Here is an 18,199-nt window from a genome sequence, read left to right as displayed (position 1 = left end):
GGGGGCACACGGAATCAAGGCATTGATTTCTCTGAAGTGGCACTTTGATGCTTTGCCATCTGTATTTTCTCTATAAATGTGCCTTTGCATTCAATGTTTTTTTATTATTAAAAAAATACATATTTTTAGCAGGTTCATTTTGAAATGTCTTGTTTATTTGAACATTTAGGGGAAAGAACCCAGGGTAGTCTTCTTTAGTAGTGGAATTTGAAGGAAGGCTTTGATAACTACAGAAGCTGGGTATTCAGTACAGGATAAGAAGCTAATCCTTAGATGATATGATGGGATACTTCAATGGATCGTGAGGGCATTGCTTGTGGGTTGCCTGGGTGCCAGTAATGGATGTGAAAGATTACAGGGGCAGATGTCAGTGGATCTTCAACGACACTGGGGCATATTTCATTATCAGCTCTAGTAAGCAAAACATCTGAGAACTCTACTAGCGGTGCTTTCACGAGGTGCCAACATTTCTACTGGCTACTACTGATTCTTGCTCTCTCATAGCAGAGTTAGCACATCAGCGATTGCGTCAGGCCCATTAAAACTTGGTTAGATTTACATCTGCCACCACCCACCTTTAAACAAACGTTCCCCACAAAAATACTTAGGCTGGACTAAATCACAGGCAGCTAGCTTTGCAAACAAGTGAATATTTTACTCACAGCGTTACAGCAAACATCTGTTGGCAGTAAAATGAAGATGAAAAGGGTTCCAAACAACTTTTAAAAAGAAAATAATTTGGTTTCTTTACAAAACCAATCTTGCAATCTTCAGGTTAGCAAAGATGCAGGCTCATTTTAGAGAGATTCAGTTCACTTGCAGGGATCCATGGCCACATGTTTCCTCCAGGGAGAACAAAGAGGGGAAAACTGAGAGGAAAGGGCGCAGAGGCTGCTGAGAGCCTGCTAAACCTCACCTACTCGGGTAGCTAGAGCTCAGGGCTCAAGTTGACCTTTTCATGCATGTGAGTCAATAACTGTATATTACAACATTGCCTCCTCCTAGGATTGTGTGTTCCCCTCTCCCTCTGTGTGGCCAGGAGGAGGAGTTCAAAAGCTTCTGCTTCCACACTGAACTTTGGTTAACGTCAGTTATGGTTAGTTTAAGCAAGCTGCTTTCAGAAACCACAGTCTGAAGTTGGTTTATGTGGGAGAGCATCTGCTTTGTATGTGGAAGGTGCTGGGTTCAGTCTCTCCAGCATCTCTAAGTAGGACTGGGAGGTACCATGGTGTGAAACTGGTAGTTAGCTTCCGCTGAAGCTGCTTGCCTACCTACTCCAGCCCCCATTGTGCATTTGTTTGTGTGCTGTGTGTGCTCCATGAGTTCATGCGCATACAAGCATGTGCACACACTCGCATGCAGCCATTGGAGGGGTGGCGAACTCTCTATTGAGCTAGATGGGCCAATGGTTTGGTTCAGTATGAAGCAGCTTCATATGCTCCTATGTAAACCGGTAGTATGGAGTCTTTGAGCCCAAATATAGCAAAGATATTGCATTAAATATATTTTCAGGCATCTTGGAGTGCTTTCTTATTTGGGGTTTGTAACATAAAGGCACCACCCTCCCTTTTATGCGGGCCTGCATAATTTTGGCACCAGATGAAGGATGCTTGAAATAGTCTCCATATGGCAGCCTTAATGTTTTGAACAGCTTTCTGGGTGGAACCACCTGTGGACGCTCCAACATGGCACCACTGGGCATTTTTAGTCATGGCGGCCAATGGGGTTACTGGAACTCAGGGTGATCCACATGGCAAACTGCTCCTACATTTTGCAGCGATCATATGGAACAGTTGCCATGCAGAGACAACTTTGAGCAGTCCCACGTGACAGCTTTAACTGGCTGTCTTTGCTCTGTAATGTCCAAAAACAATTTTATCCACCTGCCTATTACCCTTCAACAACCGCTGTTCTCTTGGGGATGATTTTACAAATCATAACACTAGCCCAAAGAGGTGGCTCTATTGCTTTGTGACTGACTGCACGTTACTTGTCCTGTTGTGCTAAAGATATATGGGGAGAGGCATCTTTAGAGATGGCAGGATTCAAATACAGTACAGACTGCTGAACTTACAAAACTCTGCCCGCTCCATTGGCACTGGAAGAGATACATGGTTTGTCCTTCCTTCACAATGTTATCAGTTGTTCTACGACTTATCAATGTTGTTGTTTGCAGTGGGGCCTCATCTGAGGGCTATTTTTCTCCCCAGAAGACCTACTATCTGTTTTGTTGTCTAGTCCTAAGACGGGCAGAAAAATCAATGCCTGTTATGCTAACATCAATCACCTGTCTTATTTTACCAGGCTTGTTGCTAACATTTATGCAACCGTTCTTCATCAGATAAGGTTCATTCTTGAACCTTTAATGTACTGTTCAGCATCAAAGGAAGGACTGTCCAGCAGTCATACAGTTTTAACACCCACCACTATTTCTCCAGCACTCCTTTTATCAGTCGTACGAAAGGGATCTGGTGGTGGTGGTGTTTTCTTTTGGGAAATCAAAACAGGCCACATTTCCATTTGTGAAATTGCGGCAACAAGCCCCATCTGCTTTCACAAACTGACAAGAGACCTAAAGATAGAGAGCATCTGTGATTTCTCATAGGTGATTTTATGCAAACAAGGCTTGCAGAAACTCAGATTTGGTCCACAATTTTGTATATGCAGCAGGAGTCGCCTGTTCTGCTTCCAATTACTCTCACTTTACACCAGTAAGCAGAATTTCACCCCATCCCCATGACTCATTTATGCCACTGCAACAGCTGGACTAACCACTGAGAATTAAGCTGCAATCCTAAACTCACTTACATGGGAGCAAGCCCTATATAAATCAATGGGACTTACTTCTGGGTAAGGATGGGGGAGAAATGGGGTTCAGTGCACATTCAAAGGCAAACCTACCAAATTTTCAATCTCCAAAACAGTATTAGAAATGAAACACAGCCATATTTTAAAATTTGAACTTTTACAAATTTTCTGATACATGTCTCCAACCAATGTTTACACAAATAGATGTATTGGGGAAAGTGTTCATAAAATTGTTGTTTCCCCTTTAAGACTGATGTGGTCAATGGTGCTACACAGAGATGTGTGTTTGTAACCTTGATCTGAATGATAGCACACCTGTGAGCTTTTGCTAATTTGAATAATTGAAGGTAGAGTTTGCTTACTGTAATGTGATTGGGTAATTGACTATTTTGAATTCTGTATTTAAGCTACCCAAATGGTTCATGGGTGTGGTGGTGATGGATTGTGAAATGAGAGGAAAGGAGTAGAGGAGTGTGTTGTATATAATTGTAAATAAAAGCAAGCAAAGATACTGAAGACGACTTTGTTATTTCGTCGACCCTGCTGCTGTTGCCACTCGGTTGGTGTGTATTGCCCAACAAAAATATGTACATTAGTCAAAAAGGCATACAAAACAGATATTTCTTATAATAAATTTGCACTAACGTGCTGAAAATTTTTCATGAGGATTTTTAGATTAAGAACATTCCAAATTGTTGCAGAAACAGGAGGAACTGAATTTACGACTGGGGAAATGAGAAAATCAGGGAACAAAAATCAACAGATACCTCTACCCTTACTTGAATAGGCATTGTTAAGATTGCAATCTTAGTTACCTTCACTTGTACTTTTACCGATGCTGTTTTGAATCATTTAATACTGAGTCACAGCTAGGTGTGTCTCCCTTGCTTTTTGCTACTCAGTCCTGCTCAACATCCATACTTTCAAGTGTCAGTCATGCATGGTTGTACTGACATTTCGTTAAATTTGTTATGGGTTAGGTTTTAACGTGAAGGGGTTATGATATTAATGCATGTTGACCCAACGTGTTGCCTCCCCAAACTGAGATGTGTGTCTCCCCAGCCGTGCTCCTGCGCAAGTCAAGTGCCCCCACGAGATCATGGTGCCCAAAATGGCCTCCAGCTCTCACAGGGGAAAACAACATCCCAGTTTTTCTGGGACACTTTTGGGGTATGTTAATGATAATCATACTTAGTTTAATTGCGATATTTTTGTAGCCCACCCTGGAACTATACCATAGAAATCACCCTATAAACATGTGAAGACACAATGGCATTCAAAAATGTATGGGGAGCCTCCATGGATGCAAACGGTCCCCTGCTGAAGACAGTCACCTACTAAGAGCTGGTAGGTGATTGAAATAACAGTGGAGGGGGCTGCTCATCCCCACTAGCCCACTCTCCATACTTCGTGTTAAAAAGCAATCAAAATTACCGGTAACTCCTGAAAAGGGCCACTGTTGCTCCATCTGACACATGATGGGAGAAAATTAGATGGTGTCCAAACTGATTTTTAATAAAGTGTGTCCAAAATTTGTGCTTTCCCACCATTGAGCTATTCCTAATACATTTCCTCAAAACCAAAGATTCTCTTAACAAGGCTTCTCGGGACACAGTTTGAAATCCAGTCTTCTAGAACCTTCCATATTGAACAATGTGACCGTTCACTACATCTGGCATCTGTATTATTTGCTGTTTGTGGGTTTTATATCCCAGACTGATGCACTGCCAAAAAGAGAGGAATTCACCAAGGATTCAGCAGAAGAGGGCATTGATCTGCATAAAAATTGCATATGGCGATTTAGATGCACAGATGCAAATTGGGAAACAGCTACTCTGAGCTAATAGAAGTGCAATACACCAAAGTGGGAAATACTGTGACCAGGTAACATGTGCCAGCTCAGTTTGCTGTTCCGTGTTGTTGATAAGCTTCAAGATTCCTGTCCTTCTTTTTCATGGTTCTTTATCTTTAAAATGGACTTAGAAGGAACAACCCTTCAAAGTGAGGATACCTCCGGACAGAGAGCACTTCAGTTTAGAGGGCTGTCTCTGTAAAGTCAGACACGTGGACTACAATTCCCATCATCCCTGACCACTGGTCCTGTTAGCTAGGGATCATGGGAATTGTAGGCCAAAACATCTGGAGGGCCGCAGTTTGGGGATGCCTGCCCTACAGCTTTAGCATTTCTGCATCCATCCCTGAGAAGGCTCTTGCCTTGGGACTCTTCTGGCACCACACTTGCATAAATCTACACATTCTCCTGGTGTCTTTGAAGCCCAGTTTTCCCCACCACAGAGCAGGAGGGCCAAAGCCAGGTCTGCCCATGTGGTCATCACAGCTGGGAGAGTGAGAAAATGAGTCGGAGTCAAGAAAGGCACAATAGCAGGGGAAAGGCCATGGGGTTCCTTCCTGCTGTGTGCCTGATGCTCCTCATCTCCCCAGCAGAACTGCCCTGTTATGTTTGCTGCATAATAGATGAACCAGACTGTCTATCTGGGAGTGGCAGTGAGCAGCCACCATCTCCCCCCATCTGTGTAGCAGAAGGGCATCATGTCAACACAGGAACTGTGCGGAAAGGTGCCTGGCATGCTCAATAAGGGAAGAAAGTGACTGTGCTCTGGGCAGCTCAGCATGACTTGCCAGAGGGAGCATTAGCAGGACCTTTCAGGAACACAATGGTCAGGGTCAGGTATAACAGCACTCTGGGTTAACAGCTGTTGACCACAGGAGAAAACCTGCATTTGGTTGGGTGCAATCACAGAAGTGAAGGGAGAGGCAAGAGAGATGTAGTGGCTGTGGCAACAAGACGTGCAGGAAGAGGCTGCAGGAGCAGGAAGAGAAAGGAGGACTGTGGACAGAACTTATTTCCAAATTTAAGCTTCCAATCACAGCAAACAATTCAAATAAACACAACCTTTTAATATTCTGCAGCTTTCCTGGCTACTGAGAAGTTGTTACTTTAATGAGCAGAGCCTGAAGTTATTTCTGAGTACTACCAATCCCTATTGCATCATTTTGGGTTAATGACCTTTTTTGTACACTGTCCACCTGGCTTTTTTAAAAGGTACCATAAAAAGCCACTAGCAGAAGATGAGACAGGGAACTAACCGTATCATTTGTCAGGGTATGACTTCTGCACTGCAGGTGGTTGGATTGGATTACCCATTGGGTTCCTCCCAACTCTACAATTCTATGATTCATGCATATTGGTGTCCCTCCTACCAAGAGGTGATGCTCTCAGCCCTTACACACTTAGAGGGTCATGTGAGGCCTTTATTACAGGATATACAAGAAATGTGGTACCTACAACAAACTGAATTAACAACCATCACCCTGAAGTTTGGCAGTTGAAATATGATAAATCCCAGAACACTGGGACGTATAATCCAATCAGTTTGAAGTGAACATTTGATGAACTCTCTTAACATTCTGCCTCTTCAAGGTGCTGCTGATTTGATTGGTCACATTGAAATCACTAGACCGTCCTAAGAAGAGAGAAATTATAGGTGTTTAAATTATTCCTTTGAGGTACCAGTATTTATTCCAATAACAGATGGAAGTACCCAGCCCAACACACTACCTTGAGGAGGACACAGATGAGGAAAGACAGGCAACTCCACTCAGTGGGAGCCCCTCAATGGTACGTTCCCATGGGCCTTCCCAACCTAAAGACATAGCTCTTTTGCCTCCCTCCAACTCACAGGTTGGCCCAATAACATCCCATCCCATCCCTTTCACATTGTAGAAGTGCAGAATTGGTTGAGAACCCTTTGAGTCAGAACAGCTAGCTCCTCAAGCAGGTGGGGCCAACTACAATGCAGGCCTTGCCAGCCTACGTAAGGCCTCAGGTGGGCCTAGCTCTTTCCTAAGACATCACATTTCAGAGCTTAACTAGCAGGATTAGTGGATGCTGCTCTTTGCCTGACCTTGTTTTCGTGTTCCCACTTCACTTAGAAATCCAAGTAGGACAAATACAGTATACACAGGGAACCAAATAATTGGACCTAAACAAGAAAATATGCCCCCTCCCTCCACATTGTCCATCTTGCAATGCCAAGGTGGTGCTAGAAGGATGGCAGCCTTCCATTGCTGGGAGATGGCAGCTATTGCTATAAGGTTCTGTGTACCTGGAAAAGGGCAGTGTTGACTTTGGTCCACTTAACATTTAGCATGGAAGGCAAGGTAATTCCTCTCCTGAGCATGCCTAGAACAGAGAACAGCCAATGGACACGTCATTACTTAGTTGAGCAGCCCCTCATGAAATGTTAGCTCCTGTTCCCTCAGCTGAAGCCCTCTGTTTTCTGTGAAACAGCTGCCTGGCTTACCATTCATGGCTGGTAGGAAGCTGTTTGTATGAAGGTTGTAGATGTACTCATGGAGCTTCTGGGCCTGGAATATAGGACACTCTTTAAGTAGAATCATATAAATGCCTGACTCCCACATTTAGTACACATTTTAAATCCATATATATCCACCACATGTACTTTAAGACTTTTTTTTTAAGGATTGGGCTGTCTTTTAAGGACTATAATAAAAGTGGATTCAAGTGATCTATTGAAATCCATGCACAGTCAGCTTCATCAGGAAGCTTTTCACATAATCCATTAATAACCCATTTGCCTGGTGGCTAGGGTGTATTCAGCTTTCATTCTCAGATGCCAAACCACAAAGCTGTACCTAAGCCAGGTAGATAAGTTTGTGCAGAATGCGCGGAACAAGAAGACATGTAGGCAAAGATACACTTGGAGTAGAGAGAACTTTACCTCCTCCTAGACTAGAGTATCTGGCTATAAAACATGCAGTCAATATCCTCAAGCCCTCTTGGATCAGGTTGTGCATTGAAGGCTCATGCTATACAGCACACCCTATTGTTTCATGCAAAATAGATTGATTTGCCTGTAGCATATTTCAGGTCTTGAAGAGAAGACTTACATTGGTAGAACCAACAGATGAGGTTGCCTGAACACCATCAAAGCTACAGGGAAAGATAGCAATCAGATTAGGCTGGGAAATGCAAGCTATGACTCTCTACAGCAGTGGCTTTCAACCAGTGTGCCATGGCTGTATTCCTTATTTCTACTAGCTGCTAACAATCTCTCACTACTAACTGAAAACAAATCTACAGTAGTAAGAAAAATACTGATACCTCTTTTGTGACAAAGAGATTAACACTTTGCCATTAGAAGCTGAGAGCTTTGCATTGAAGGTGATGATCTGCAACAATAACAAAAATATGTATCATTGCAAATGGCTGGACTGGCACAGCCTCAATTACAGTCTTAGCTGTTTAAAAAAAGGTGCTGTGGCATCTTAAGGGCTAACAAATTTATTATGGCACCACAGACTAGCGTCTACTTGTAGAATTGTAGTCCAAAACATCTGGAGGGCCGAAGTTTGGGGGTGCCTGGGCTAGGATAATCTTACAAGTTTGTGTTTACTGTATGGGGGCATGTGTATGAATCTTGCATGTATAAGGGAGGGTTAGCTGAGGTGAACTTGGCCATCGGCAGAATATAATTAGTGCACCGTGGCCAATGTGCTGTGCAATTCTTGTTTTTTTCTGCATTTTGCAAAGTTTATTTAAGAACATAAGAAGAGCCTGATGGATCGGATCAATGGCTCATCAAGCCCAGCATCCTGTTCTCACAGGGCCCACCCAGATCCCATGCGGTATTTATTGGTTTACACTGCTCCTGGAATCTTTTGATCAGAGATTGGGAACCTGTGGCTCTCCAATTGCTGTTTGACTCCCAACTCTCATCAGCATGGCCAATTGACAGAGGTTGTTGGAGTTGTAGCCAGTCAACATCTGAAAGACCCTGGAGGCTTCCGGGTTCAGCGCCAGCGTCGATCGGCGGGGTTTCGTCTCGTCTCCGAGACGGCCCGTCTCTGCTAGGAGTGGGGAGGGCAGCGAGAGCGACGCTGCGCCCCTTAGAACCTCGGGAAGGGCGTCCCGAGGGCAATTTGCTCAGCACAGACCCAATCCGGACTCCCCAACTCTTCGGCTAGCTCTAATAAGAGCTCCGGAGTGAGGAGGGTAGAAGTCGCGGGGGCCATTTTGAGCGGCAACGTTATTCTAGCAGGGAGAAGCTTCAAGCCGAAGGCGGAGAGCGCTGGATTCTTCTGAAAATAAAGCGATTGGAAAAGACTGTAAGTAATCTCACGATTTGGATTATAAAACAATTTGGATCTGGGAGAGAGGGGAGAAAAGAGGAAGCCACCCCCCCCCCACGGTAACAAAGAGACAGTAAATAGAAACCCGAAGCCATAAACAGAAGATTTGTAATTCAAAAGGATCCCTCAAAGGCATCAAAGAGAATCTCCCCTTTGATGCAGGGTGAAAAGGGGAGAGAGACTGTGGTTTATGACTGCCCTGCAGCAAGAGGTAAGCCTAAGAAAAACCTTTCTTTCCCTTGGGAGCCGGCAGCCCAGACAACCCAGTGAGTTGATCAGGATTTATAAGTCAATTTTTACTTCACTTTGTATTTCTGGACTTTGTGGAATTTCTTTTTTGACTTAAGTGCTTGTGAAATGTGAGTTCGAACTTTATTGTTAATAAGACTTGAAGAATGCAGCCAGCTTGTTAAAATGGAGTCGAGAAAATAAACTGTGATCATATTCCACCCCACGTGACAAGTTTTGACCTTGGCAGGACTGAAATATGTCAACAAAAAAGTGTTCCCCTGAGTTCCAGCGGTCTGTTTTGACCTTAATGTGGGAAACAAGAATAGAGCTATGTCAAGAGGAGACACGACGGCAAGTGTTACAGCAAAAATTCCAGGAGGTGATGGCGGAATATGATTTTTTAGGAGATGAAGCTTTTGACACTGAAAAAGATGAATGTGAGAATGACAATGATGGGGAAGGAAAAGATGAGGATGAGGACTGTGATGATTCAACACAAAATGAAGCACACCACGGAAAAAATGATGACTCTACTCTACAAAAAGTTGGATGGAGTGCCCTGCTTTTGAGGGGGGCACGATTGGTATTATTGGAATTCCAGAACACCCACAGGGAAGAAGGAAAAAATATGCAGAGAAGAGAAGAAATCCAGGGGTCCTGTATGGTGGTCTGGATGGCAAAAGACTGTAAACAGGGGGTGGGGTGAAGGGAAAGTGATGTTGTGATTATAAGGATGGATGGATTAACAGGTTTATAACTGGTCTGCTGACTTTGGAATTTGCTGGATTGGGGGGGTGGAGCCGGTAATCGGGGATGTAAGGTTAAATTGAGAATAGTTATAGTTTTAAAAGTGAATGGATTTTGGAAAATGTGAAAATATGGAGGCTTATAGAGGGAGGAAAAAAAAATTAGGCACGGGAAGAGAAAATGGGAGTTTGATTTTTCAGTGATTTGAATATTAGATGAAAATGCTAACAATTGATTTATAAGTTGTATAAGATACAAAGGTGTATTTTTATAAAGTAAGAAACTGTTGCAGATGATAAAAAAGGGATGAAAACCGGGGAAGGGGGGGGAGGGGAAGCCCACAAAATATGGTTTTACAACTATGAATGCAAGAAATTTTTTTTTCTGTTTTGTACTGTTTTTTTCTTTCTTTTTTCGCTCTTTCTTTTTTCCCTTTTTTCCTATATCTATTTTTCTCTTTTTTTGGTATGATAATAGATGGTTGGATGGATGTCCTCCTGCATACTGCCCTGGTTTGCTGGAGCTCCCTGGTGGCAGGGGGGGGGCTTTGGGGTCAGGGGAGGGGGGGTAGGACAGAAATCCAAGCATAAAATGGACCATCTCTGACTGTTCACATACATGGGATACTTCTGTGGCAGGGGAGGACCCATGTGGGTGGGTAGGAAGGAGGTGGAAAAGGGGTTTAAGTATGTACCGTCTTTTTGTTTTTTTTGTATTTTGTAAAATTAATAAAAAGTATGTTCAAAAAAAAAAAACATCTGAAAGACCCTGGTTCCTATCTCTGCTTTTGATGAAGGTGAAAACTTTTTTAGATAAATAAATAAAATAGAGGTCATGCAGGTGTTTTGCTTCAATACTCACAACTTCCCAATGCAGGACAGACTGACCACTTACAAACACATCAGACCAAAGAGGCTGTTTCACCACAACACTCTGGCTGTCTATGGAAATGAGTGGAAAATTTGAGCCTCTTATCTTTACCACCAAAGGTTGTGGAGCAGGGAAGTGCTCAGAAATCTGCAAGAGAAGGCAAGGTGTCATGAGCTTCTGGTATGTGTGTGTGTCTGCCACTTCTACAGACCTTCGTTCCCATTAGGACACGACACAATTCCATGACTATTACCCTAAAGAATGGTCTCATGAGACAATGTGATTTAGAATGCAGACACTGTGTTCAGGTTCTGCTACCAAAAGAGCTTTTAATGCAAATATATATTCAGCAGATTCCAAGCTTAACAAGCATATAAGATTCTAATACTTAGGCAAGCATATCAGTGCATCTAGGCAGCTAATTAGTTAGACTTTGTATGCAACAACAGTAATTGCCTGCTGACTTTATTCATGCAAATTTGTATTAAGCACTTCTTTTTTTAACCAAACAAACTTTGGGTTGAATGGCTTAGTTATGTCCTGCACTACATAAGCAGGCAATCCTATCAATATCTTCTCAAAAGGAAGCCTCACTGAGTTCAATGGAGCTTTAATGACTCTCAGTATATCTTTAATTGCAAAATGTGCTGGATTATGGAGAAAGCTAGAGAGTTCCAGAAAAACATCTACTTCTGCTTCATTGACTATGCAAAAGCATTTGACTGTGTCGACCACAGCAAACTATGGCAAGTTCTTAAAGAAATGGGAGTGCCTGATCACCTCATCTGTCTCCTGAGAAATCTCTATGTGGGACAAGAAGCTACAATTAGAACTGGATATGGAACAACTGATTGGTTCAAAATTGGGAAAGGAGTACGACAAGGCTGTATATTGTCTCGCTGCTTATTTAACTTTTATGCAGAATTCATCATGCAAAAGGCTGGACTGGATGAATCCCAAGCTGGAATTAAGATTGCTAGAAGAAATATCAACAACCTCAGATATGCTGATGACACAACCTTAATGGCAGAAAGTGAGGAGGAATTAAAGAACCTTTTAATGAGGGTGAAAGAGGAAAGCGCAAAATATGGTCTGAAGCTCAACATCAAAAAAACTAAGATCATGGCCACTGGTCCCATCACCTCCTGGCAAATAGAAGGGGAAGAAATGGAGGCAGTGAGAGATTTTACTTTCTTGGGTTCCATGATCACTGCAGATGGTGACAGCAGTCACAAAATTAAAAGACGCCTGCTTCTTGGGAGAAAAGCAATGACAAACCTAGACAGCATCTTAAAAAGCAGAGACATCACCTTGCCGACAAAGCTCCGTATAGTTTAAGCTATGGTTTTCCCAGTAGTGATGTATGGAAGTGAGAGCTGGACCATAAAGAAGGCTGATCGCCGAAGAATTGATGCTTTTGAATTATGGTGCTGGAGGAGACTCTTGAGAGTCCCATGGACTGCAAGAAGATCAAACCTATCCATTCTTAAGGAAATCAGCCCTGAGTGCTCCCTGGAAGGACAGATCGTGAAGCTGAGGCTCCAATACTTTGGCCACCTCATGAGATAAGAAGACTCCCTGGAAAAGACCCTGATGTTGGGAAAGATTGAGGGTACTAGGAGAAGGGGACGACAGAGGATGAGATGGTTGGACAGTGTTCTCAAAGCTACTAACATGAATCTGACCAAACTGCGGGAAGATCAAGTGCTTGATTTGAATGGCCTATTGCCAAAGGAGCATAAAAAGAAAACACACTAACCTTTGTAATTGCACTTGCCAAGTCAGTTGTCACAAGTTGTTTCTGCTGATAAAGGGAATAGTAAAGTGAATCAGCTTTGGATATCTCTAATTAATTTCTGAAACACTCTCATTCAGGGCTAGCAGGCCAACAGGAGAAATCAAAAAGGCCACCCACCAAACAGCAGCTTAAGCGCCCTCTTCCCTTCTCCCAGGTTAGAACCATTCACTCTGTCTCTCTTCCTCTCTCCTTTCACTCTGCATACAAAAAGGGCTTACGTAGGTAGTTGGAACCAAATAACTCCAATACTGTATGAGCTAACACACCACTTTGGAGGCTGGATGGGAAACAGCGGAAGGGACACTGTGTTGCCTTGCTTTAAAGCAGGGACAAGGAACCCTGACAAGAGAGTTTGGCTTCTGTGTTGTGCTGTGAGAAAAGGACTTCCTTACTTGCAGTGCAGCACAGAAAAGCTCCCCACTCCCACACTTCCGGTCCGTTGCGCCGGCCAGAGGACGCAGGGACCTCAAGCTCCGAAGTCCCTGGCATCGCGGAAGGGGGGGATTCCGCGGGGCGCGCGGATTCCCCGAAAGAACCCCGGGAAGAGCGTCCCGGGGGCTTAGAGTCCAGCGGAGCTCCGTTTCGCGATTCCTCCGCTGCCCAGAGACCCAGTAGAGTCCCTGAGAGCCAGCGGAGTGAAGAGTCGCGGGAGCCATTTTGGACAACATCGTTACCTCCGAAGAAGCGAAGCCTCGAGTCTTCTGCCTGTTAACGGCGGATTTTTCCAAAGAACAACTAAGACTGGAAGAAAGTAAGTGAAATCTCTAATTGGAACTTTGAAACAAATTCGGAAAAATAAATTGGAACAATAGGAAGAGATTTAAAAAAAACGGAAGTCGATCTCTTCCTAATGGGGAATCAAGAGGCGCATTAAATATTCCAAAGCCGAAAGGGAAATTGTCTGATTGTGGAACCCGAGAGAAAGAAAGACTTTGCTAACCCTTTTCGGCCCCCGGAGCCAGCACCCCTTGAGGCTCAGCAAGATTATTAAGGGGGAAAGTGCTTTGACAGTATGTATATTATGTTTTGTTTTGTTTTGTTTATATTAAAATCAATAAAAATTATTATAAAAAAAGAAAAGCTCCCCCCTCCCCTTGGCCTCTCTATTTCTCCTCTCTCACAGCCCCTTGCATTGGTCTGTCTTCCGCCTCTTGGGCCCTGCCCCCTCCTGCCACTTAATATCTCTCTCTCTCTCTCTCTCTCTCTCTCTCTCTCTCTCTCTCTCTCTCTCTCTCTACCTCTCCCTCTCCCTCTCCTGTCTCCAAGAGCACCCAACCCTTAACCTCTTTCTCCCCCACCTAACCTCTAGCCCTATCTTTTCTTTCCCTGTCCCATTGCTTAAATTATGAGTGTTATCTCTGTGTGTCAAGTGTGCTCTTCCTATTGGGACCTCTGGCTCCCCTTAGCACTAGCTCTACCTGCTGTTAGCTGCCTTGCCCTCTGCTCTGTCCTTTGCCCCACCGGCCTTAGTGGTCATCGGCTGCTGTCTGTGTCCAAGCACATTTTGTTTGGGGTTTTTTGTTTCATCTGATTGTCATGGGTTCTAGGAGTCCATTGTTGAGGAGACTTGCTGGAACAATCAGGATTTTCCTACTTCGTACATTTTTTTGATAAGCCTGGCACTAAACTTCATCCACAAAGCATAGGGAGAAGCAACTTGAGAAATGGCATTTGAACAAATAAAATGATATTTGAATGAACAACGGTTCTTTTGCACTCTCAAAACCATAATGCCCCTCTCTCAAACAAGATGAGCAAAAGAAAAGGTGTGTGCAAAGGCAAGGAGAAGGAGAAGCGTCTGATTATGAAAGATGAGGGCAGGAATAAGGGACATTGCAAGACATATCTTCAAAGTGACCACAGAAACAATATTACTTTCTTAACAAGACAGTCAGTTTCAGAGGGAGAAGCCAGGAAGCAGGAAGCTAATTAGGGGCAATCAGTGATAGGACAGGGGATGAGGAGCAAACCATTTCCATTCATCATGCTATTTTTAGAGAAAGTGTGCTTGAAAATGATCTGGTGAAATTACAATAGAAGGAAGGAGATGCACAGCCAATTATGCATCCTCTGGCTTGACGATGACCTTTTATGTTCTATGAGGCTATGCTGTCCTAGAAATAGAAGCAATCCTCAAAACCAGGAAATGTCCAGTCATCCTGCCCTAAATCTACCATGGATAACCTTGGAACAGTCCTCTATAGCAGGGGAGCTGGTGGTCCTTCAGCTGTTATTGCACTCCAGCCCCATCCAGCATGGGCAACCATCAAGGATGATGGGCAATATAGCCCGGCAGCATGTGGAGGACCATAGGTCCCCCACCTCTACTATAATATAGATGTAGTAGTTACTGTTCCATTGCTTGGGTGGTTGCTTGTTGCAATTTCATATCTCCATGAAGCTTTTCTTAGTGTAAGATTTGCATGAGGCTTTTAAATGATGGACGAAGAACATAATCAAAGCAATCGCTGGAAACAAGCTTGTAATGAAAGTATTTCTCTGGTGCAAACTGGGTTCATTAGCAGAAATTAGCAGTAAAATGCTGGTGAATTTTCAGAACGTTTACACACACACACACACACACACACACACACACTGCAAATAGCTGCAGAAATGTCATAAACTGAATTTAAGATTGGAAAAATGAGAAATCAAGAGAAGCCAAAAATGACAGATTCAACCATCCCTACCTAGCTCTACACAAGCGCAAGTAATGGAGATGGGGTTGCCCGTTTTTCTCTTGGGCAACAAGCTTAATCTACAGAAATTAGCTTTTAATAGTTATCTCAAGGTTGGTAAAAGCTTTGCCTGGTGCTTCTGTACACTAAGCTACTGTTAAAAGCACAGCCACAGAGGCCAGTGAAAAAAAATTATCAGCCCTTGGTGAAGAGCAGATTCTAGAATGGAAAGGGGCGCTTTTCGTGAGAACGTCAATGGATCCATCAGAGGGTGGGGGGGGGGGGCATAAGAGAAGTAAAGGGAGAAAGGGAAACAAGAACATAAGAGACTTGCTGGCCGGTCAGAGCAAAGGTCTGTTTAGGCCAGCATCCTCTTTTCTACAGCAGCCAAACAGATGCCCACAAGCAAGATATGAATCCATCTCCCGTTGTTGCTCCCCTTCATGCTCCTAAAATATAGAATCACCGGTGTGGGGAGTGGAGTTGCAAGGGCTCACAGGTGCACATGTATGGCTAAGAGTAGGTGGTTTTGGCAGCATTCCGTCTACAGCCACAAAATGTATAGCACCAACACTGTGTCATATAGAAGCACGGAAACCCAAAGGTTATGGCCACTTTACCCCTGCTCCTTTGGTAAGGTTGGCACTGCAGCCTCCAGTCAGGGCAGCAATCCCAGCGCTGATGAAATCCTTGCTCAGAGTCAAGTGGAAGTTAGTGCCAGACTGTGGAGTCGCTTGGAAAAGTGTGGTGCTGTGTGGGTTTCCCGGAAGAGAAACCTGAAATGTAGCCTGGTGGGAGATCCAAGGGGGAAATGCAGGACATCTTTGTTAATCCTTTAAAGAGAGTACATCAGCCTTAAAGGGCTCCTTCCCAACTATTTGCAGGAACTTTGTTTGCTGGTTTGAGAATCACGTATTTCAAAAACCCACTTTATCCCCTTATATACCCAATCAACCACTGCGCTCTGCAGAAGAGGGTCTCCTGCAGATAACTTCAGGATTCTGCAGGAATCAGGACTTCAGCATGCTGGTTTTCCCTCCTGTTGTGTATTAGGACAGACCCCATCTGTTATCATTTGGGTCTACTAAAGACCTTCCTCTTTCAGCAAGCCTTTTAAGTGGAGATCTTATCCCCATCTGTATTGGAACTATTCTAAAACTATTTTTACACGTGGAATTGTCTTTATATGTTTTAAGATCACCACTGTTTCATTCATGTTTTGATTGTATATTTTATTGCTTTATCCCACCCTGGGATCTTGTGGTGAAGGATGAGTAAGGAAAATACAGAGCTACAGAAATAAAACACTCTAACCCTCAGTCAAGCTCTGTGCTCTTTAGTCTTACAGATGTCATTAGACTTAAGGCCATGGACCCAGATGGGGAGTTTTGGCTAAGGCTGGGCTGATTATCCTCTCACCCAACACACACACACACACACACACATCCTCTCCCTCTCCCTCTCCCTTTTGTCTACCTTTCCCCTCAACCTACTAGTTTTCTTTCGTTAGGAATTTCTGGTGTTGGGTACCATTCAGTCATGCAATTCCACTCCCCCCACATATCCTGAAATGGTACCTTCCCAAGAGAGCTGTGCCATGTGCTTCTTCTTATAAAGGCAGACCTTGAGAAATAAAACAGGAACAGCAGCAGAAAGGCACACAAGAACTACATCTACGCCTGACTTCCATTGCCACAATCACGAGGCAAGAAAAGAGGTTATAGATATGGGGATTAGTCAGAATTTCATAACGCAACCTGTTCTCCAAAGCCAAGAATAATACTTGCCTGATAAGGAATCAGGAAATACCTATCGCTTACTTTAGGGGAACCTATTAGATCATAATGGATGGTCCCAAATGTTCCAACAGGAACTGCAGCTGCAGAGAAATACAGAGAGATTGTTGAATCACGTGCAAGACCCATGAAAGAGCATGTGGCTATTGGGACCTGAGCCACCTCTTTCATGCTGCTCCTTTAAATTGTAAGGTTAAAACAGACTTGAAAAGTACATTCAGTTCAACCATTTGCCTCAAGCCTAAGAAATAGGGCAGGCTATCAGACAAGGGCAATTGTTGCTTATGATGCTCAATGAGTTAATTGGTGTTCCTGAATACAGACCACTTCCATTGATGGATTGACTTAATAAAACGGTGGCGAATCACTGTGAGATAACCATACCTAATTTAAGGCATAGAACGCTTGGAGAGTTACCAGCTGATTTCTTAACTTCTGTTTCCAAACAAGGTTATCTGTTAGCTTCTGCTAGGCTGTTCCACAAAGTCTCCCCAGCAGAAGCAAAGGTTGTTGGAAAAAGACAATGTCATCAGCAACTTACAAGCCAGTGTACTCAGAAGTGACACATTAAGGATGTCAGCCACCAATCGGATACAGTGATGGATCTGTAAAACAGAGTGATGTAGAGCACACAGTAAAGAATCAAACACACAAAGTCAGGAAGAGAATAATTTGGAATGGGAAGGACTATTACCAAGTCCTCCTGAAACAAGGGGCTGAGAGACTTATTTAAGAATCATGTAAAATGTATATTTTGGGATAGAACTGCACAATGAATTAGCTATCCTAGGAATTTCTTATGGATTTTCTGAATTTCACTCAGGTCAGGGCTGAATACCTGCAGACACTTCTAGGCTGTAGTGATTTTTGGGTGGGATTCAATCACATATTAGCAAATCCAGGTTGCACAATTATAGTCGAACAGGAGGTTTTGCACAACAACCCCACTTCCCCTCAAACATTGGACTTTTTGCAAGAAGGAAAGTGATGGGGAAATGCAAAGGGAAATGTGGAATAACACTTGCTTTGACACAGCATTGTCTAGCTTCCCCACAAACAAATCGCAGCAAATGCTCCTTAAATAGTCAAGGTCATCT

The sequence above is a fragment of the Zootoca vivipara genome, chromosome 7 (genome assembly GCF_963506605.1).
Source record: "Zootoca vivipara chromosome 7, rZooViv1.1, whole genome shotgun sequence".
Classification (NCBI taxonomy): Eukaryota; Metazoa; Chordata; class Lepidosauria; order Squamata; family Lacertidae; genus Zootoca; species Zootoca vivipara.
The sequence above is the reverse complement of the archived record's forward strand: the minus strand, read 5'-3'. Positions refer to the sequence as shown.